Raw genomic sequence first — 6,425 nt, 5'->3', positions numbered from 1 at the left:
CGAGTGCCGGCAGTGTGTCGCAAATGGAGCAAAGCAGAACATCCAGGCTTCAGCGACGACACGGCGTCGCTCCTTCTACTACGGTAGAAGGAACGCATAACATCAAAGCAATTAGCGGCGCTTCGGCGTCGCTTATTTTTTTTATGCCATTTTTAAAAGCAACACGCGGCTGGGACTTGGCCGGTGGTGCTGTTGCTTTAATACGCCGTCGGGGACGACAAGGCAAGAAACGGCGCTACGGCGTCGTTTCTTTTTTTTATGCCTTTTTTTCGAAAACAACACGCCGCTGGTGCTTGTATCGGTGGGGTTCCCTGCCCTACCAATGCCTGTTCCGGCGGGAGTGTCAAAAATGTGTCAGCCGCACACCTGGCTTATCCCCTGGCCGGACGGCCCCGCTAGCTTTACTCGGTGTCAGAAAGCACCATGCCGCCAATACTTGTATCGGTTGGTATGTTGTGATTACACCGTCCCATATCGCCGGGGGACGAGTAAAGATAGATAGGGACATAATGTCATGTAAACCTTGACAAAAGCAACACGCCGCTAGTACTTGTCCTCTGTCGCGATGTTGCTCAAAAACGTCCACCTAGGCATACAGCAACCTGGGGGCTGCCTCCCCTCTTGCGCGGATCTAACTGGCACAAAGAATAAAACACAGCCTCGGATGAAAAATGTCGGCGAGCCCACTGGCTCCGCCGACCCAGTTAGCGACTCGCAACAGGACGGTGAGGGGTTGGCCTCCGGAGTGAGGACCTTTCACTGTCAATATGCGGACTGTGGCCGATTCTTTAAGACCAAGATCGGCCTGGGACTTGCCTCACCAACAGAAGGCTCACAAGGACTGGTACGACAAAAACCAGCTTGTGGAGCAGTCCTCTAAAGAACTGACAAGGACTAGGTGGAACCCAGAGGAGTCCGCTCTGTTGGCGAGGCAAGAGGCAAAGCTTCTTATGGAGGGAGTCAAGTTCCTCAACCAAGAGTTGGCCAAGGTCTTCACGGACCGGACCTTGGAATCTATTAAAGGACAACGACGCAAAGCTGAGCACAAGTCTCTTGTGTCTCAGCTTCTGAAGGAGGTCGTCACAGCTCGGGACGAACATCAGCCTGAGCCTGTGTTTCAGACCCCTTGCCCGTATGTGTCAAGTCCCGCCACGGCTCCGACTCGCACTCTAAGTGAGCACTCGAACGACGAGTCGGATGCCCAGGTGTTAGATTACTTGACTTCCCTGCCACCGATTAAGACCGACAAGTTCGACGCCAAGCGACTCGAAAACCTTTGTCGCTCAGCTGGGGCGGTATCCCCAAATCACATCCTGGAAGAGCTCACGTTGTACCTCTTGAAGGCCTTTCCGAATAAGCCACGGAAGGAACGTGTAGCCAAAGGGTCAAAACAGCCGGACCCTAAGATTTCCAAAAGACGTGCTCGAAGAGCAGAGTACGCCAAAATCCAGAAGATGTGGGGGAAAAACCGCTCCGGCTGTCTAAGAACGCTGCTGCGGGACAAACATACAGCTAATGTCCCGCCTGCAGACGTGATGACTCCCTTTTGGGAGTCCCTCATGGCGTCGGAGAGCGCGTCCACGCCCGGCGCCAGGAAGCCCGCTAAGCTCCTTAGCGGACTTTGGTCTCCAGTCTCGCCGCTGGAGATCCGCAAAGCCATGCCGCCAGTCGGCACGGCTCCTGGTCCGGACGGCCTGTCTGCCAGGGACTTGAGGGCTGTCCCGCAGGAGATACTCACTCGCGTGGTCAATCTTCTTTTACTTGCCGGGCGATTGCCCGCGCATCTTATGAAATCACGCACAACCTTGATTCCGAAGAAAGACAACGCAACTCAGCCATCTGAGTTTCGACCCATCACGGTGTCATCGGTCCTTGTCAGAACCTTTCACAAGGTTCTGGCAAATAGAATGCTCCAACTGATTCCCTTGGACAAAAGGCAGAAAGCCTTCCGACCGATTGATGGGTGCAGTGAGAATATCTTCCTGCTTGATTTTTTATTATCGTATGGCAGACAGAAGCATAAGGATATCTTTATGGCCTCCTTAGATGTCGAGAAAGCCTTTGACTCCGTGTCTCACAATGCCATCAACGACACTCTGCTAAGCGCAGGAGTACCGCCGCGGATGGTCGAGTATATTATGAGTACGTACAGAGGTGCTGTTACGCGTCTCGCGTGTCAAGACTGGCTCTCCCGCCCTATACGTCCGGGGCGTGGAGTTAAACAAGGTGACCCTCTGTCACCAATGATCTTCAACCTGATCATTAACGATCTGTTCGCCAAGCTGCCCAAAGAGGTAGGCATACAACTAGGCGACATGTCAGTCAACGCAATGGGATTCGCAGACGATCTCATACTCATAGCAACCACTACAGCCGGGTTGCAAGAATTGCTCGATACATCCGCCGAACACCTATCAAAATGCGGACTCAGTGTCAATGCGGCAAAGTGTTTCACGGTCAGTCTGAGGGGAAACGCTAAGGCTAAAAAGACGAGTATCGATGCCGACCAGGTCTTCACCTGCTCTGGTCGACAAGTACCGCCTTTGAAGCGATCTGACGAGTGGAAGTAACTCGGCGTCCCATTTACCCCAGAGGGCAGGGTAATAGGCGAGCCCTTGGCGAAGCTAAGGGCCGACCTAGAGGGGTTGACCAAGGCACCCCTCAAGCCGCAGCAGAGGCTGTTTGCTTTAAGGACTGTCGTACTTCCAGGACTATTCCACCAACTTGTCCTAGGCCGAACGACTTTAAGCCTACTCCGAAAGATCGATGCAGTCACGAGACTGTTTGTGCGAAGGTGGCTTGCCCTCCCGCACGATACGCCGAACGCGTACTTCCATGCCGACTCTAAGGACGGCGGACTGTCGCTCCCGACGTTTAGATGGAGCATACCGCTCCAGAGGCTACATCGTCTGCAGAGCCTCAAGGTACACGAAGGGGCCGTGATACCGAGCAGCATCCAAGCGTTCTTGGATGGAGAAATTCGCCGAACTGAGCTTCGCCTCAACGATCAGGGGCAAGCTATGACCACCAAGTCGGCTTATAGGAAGCGCCTCGCAGAGCGTCTTCACATATCAAACGATGGTCGCCCCTTGACAAGATCTGGCGACGTCACAAACCAACATAGTTGGGTGACCGACGGGACCACCTTCGTCTCAGGGAAGGATTATGTGAAGATGCACATGCTTCGCATCAACGCTGTTCCGCTAAGAGTGCGGAGAGCAAGAGGCAGGATAGGAGACCGCCATTGCCGAGCAGGTTGCCACGACGCAGAAACACTTCACCATGTTCTGCAACTCTGCCATCGGACGCACGGCCCTCACATCAAGCGGCACGATGCCTGCATCGACTACATGTGCAAGCACATCGATGCAGGTTATACAGTTCACAGAGAACCCATATTTCAAACGTCCACCGGAAGACTTAAGCCTGATGTAGTGCTGTTAAAAGACCAAACAGCCATAGTTGTAGACGCGCAAGTCGTCGGCGAAAACGCCGACTTGCAAAAGGCACATCAGGCTAAGATCTCCAAGTATGAGGGGTTAAGGGAGCCCATACTCACGCGGTACTCTGTGAACGAAGTGTCTTTTACATCTTTGACACTGTCCGCGCGAGGGATTTGGGGACGTCGATCCTTTGAGCAGTTGGTCGAATTGAACCTCCTAAAGCGTGCGGCCGCCAAGATAATCTCTATCAGAGTTTTGATTGGCGGTTTGCACGCTCTTAATATCTTCAATAAGTCCACTGGCGTGAAGAGGGGAAGCTCACGGTAGGCTGGCACTCCCGTCTGTTGCGAGGTTTATTGTGCTGCCTGCAGTCTCAGGCATAAAGTAGGAGTTTAGGTTTAGTGGGTATTCTGCAAGTGTTCGCAGCGAGTCCCACACTCCCGGTCGACTACCATCTAGACCGGGGCTCAGTGCGTAAATGCATTAACCCTTTTTCTCCTATCAAAAAAAAAAAAAAAAAAAAAAAAAAAAAAAAAAAAAAAAAAAGCCAAATGCCTCGTCATCTAATTAGTGACGCGCATGAATGGATTAACGAGATTCCCTCTGTCCCTATCTACTCCCCCCAGGGGCCGCCGGTAGATGGCGGTTCGGGATTTTGCTCTCCCGGGGTTCCCGAGCACTAGAATACCGTAACCGGCTGTCGTTAGCAACGACCCACCGGGCCAGGGGGCCTAATAACCCTCTGTCCCGGTGGTACGCGCGACAGACCGGCCGGGGGTCTTGCCTTAACCGGCTGGGCCGCGAGGAGATAAACCTCTATAATAAATCCCTTGCTCAAGCTATGGTGCGCGGCGAAGGGCGCGTATCCGCCTTGCACTAACACTGTGGATACGTGGCCGGTGGGTGCACCGGTCCCTAGCGGCCACCCTTGGGGCACCTGGTGCCCCCCAAGAGTACGAGCCTTCCCCCTGGTTAGGGCGTAAGCCGGGGGGTGACCTATAAACGACCCATCTCGTGGGATTAGTTATGGACAAGAAAATTAATCTAAAAACAATAATCGTGGCTGGGGAGGGGAAAGGGAAAGGTAAAGGAGGAAAGAAGAAGGTAGAGAAGGAGAAGGAGGTGAAAGAGGTAGAGAGGGCTATTAAGCAGGGCTAGCACCTCTAGTTCGCTAGATGCTTCGACCTCAAGAAGCCGTAGTATAAGCTTGAGGCGAAGGAGTGAAAGTCGAGACTCGAGTGCGAGCTCGAAAAAGAGACGTATGAATGATGATGATGTGAGTGAATGTGAAAGTATGAGTGATTGTGATAGTGAAAAAGGTATGAGTGGTAATCTGTCTGGAAAGCGTGACTTGAGTGCGAGTGTATGTACGATTGTGAGAGAGGATGTAACTGCGGAGAAGGATGAATGTGTCAAGATGCGTGCGATCAGTGAGAAATTGAGAAAGTGTCTGTTTGCTGAAACTAGTAAAGTGAGTAAGAGTGTGATTGAGAGTGTGCTTGGGTGTGCTAGCGAGTATGAAGAATGTCTGGTGCGTCTGTTATGCGAGAATGAGAGATTGAAAGGGCGACTGGATGAATGCAAAAGTGTGAATGTGAATGTACCCGTCCAGAATGTCTGTGTGAATGAAAGATCGTATGCAAGTATGGTTGGAACAAAGAAGAGTGTGCCTGTAAAAACCGGTGTGAATGTGCCTGTGGTAAGAGTGCCTGAAAAGAAGTATGCTGTGGTGATCAAGCCGAGGGATGAAAGTGTGAAAATGAGCAGTGAGGAAGTGAAAGAACGCGTGATGAAAGAGGTGAGTAAATCGTTGAATGTAAGAGTGAAAGCTGTGAGGAAAACTAGGAATGGAGGTATAGCCGTCGAGACGGTGAGCGAGAGTGAAATGAAACAGATGCGTGAATGTAAGAAGTTTGAATCTATCGGTATGAGAGTGGATGAACCGAGAAAGATTGGACCTAAAGTAATTGTATATGATGTGCCTGTGGAAATACCGAGTGAGGAATTGTTGAGTGAATTGTATGTTAAAAATTTAAAGGAATGTGTGAATGAGAAAGAGTTTCGTGAGAGTGTGCGTGTAGTGAGTAGGACGAATAAAAAGGATGCGAGTATTGGGAATGTTGTGTTTGAGTTGAGTGTGAGAATGTACAACGTGTTGATGAATGAGGGACGTATGTATATTGGATGGCGTGCGTGTAAGTTGCGAGAGTTTGTAAACGTCCTGAGATGCCATAAATGTTGCGCGTTTGGTCATATGGCCAAGGAGTGCAAGGAGAAGGATGCGTGCTGTCAAAAATGTGGAGAGAATGGACACTTAAAGAGTGCATGTAGTAAGAATGTGTGTTGCAGAAACTGCAAAGTTAAGGGCAACAAGAGCGACCACTCGGTGACGTCCCTGGAGTGTCCCGAGTATGTGCGAATGGTTGAGCGTGAGCGAATGAGGATATGTATGGAATAATGGCTGAATGTGAATTGAACACGATCCAGTGTAACTGTCAGAGAGCGTATGCAGTAATGTGTGACTTGGGTGTGTTGATGTGTGAGAAACGTGTGAATGTGGCTATCATACAGGAGCCGTATGTGGCAGTGGATGGATGTGTCAAAGGTTTGCCTGCTTGTATGAATGTTTATGTGACTGAGGTGGGCCACAAAAAGGCCGCCGTGGTCGTGAATGGAGAGCGATTGGAATCGATGTGTGTGAGAGAATGTACGAATGAGTGTGGTGTGTGCGTATGGGTAAAGGGGGATTTCGGCGAAGCGTTTGTTGTGTCTGTGTATTGCAGGTACGGCCATGACCTTGGGCCGTACCTCGCGTACCTGGAGTGTGTGCGTGAGAGAACGAGGGGAAAGAGGTTGTTGGTTGGAATGGATGCGAATGCAGTGTCGCCCTTGTGGCATAGCAAGGGCGACCTGCATTCACGTGAGAATGTGCTGCGTGGAGAGATGCTTGAAGGATGGATAATTGGAAATGGAATGCATGTT

Source organism: Nomia melanderi, unplaced genomic scaffold (genome assembly GCF_051020985.1).
Source record: "Nomia melanderi isolate GNS246 unplaced genomic scaffold, iyNomMela1 scaffold0064, whole genome shotgun sequence".
Classification (NCBI taxonomy): domain Eukaryota; kingdom Metazoa; phylum Arthropoda; class Insecta; order Hymenoptera; family Halictidae; genus Nomia; species Nomia melanderi.
This window is presented reverse-complemented; position numbering follows the sequence as displayed.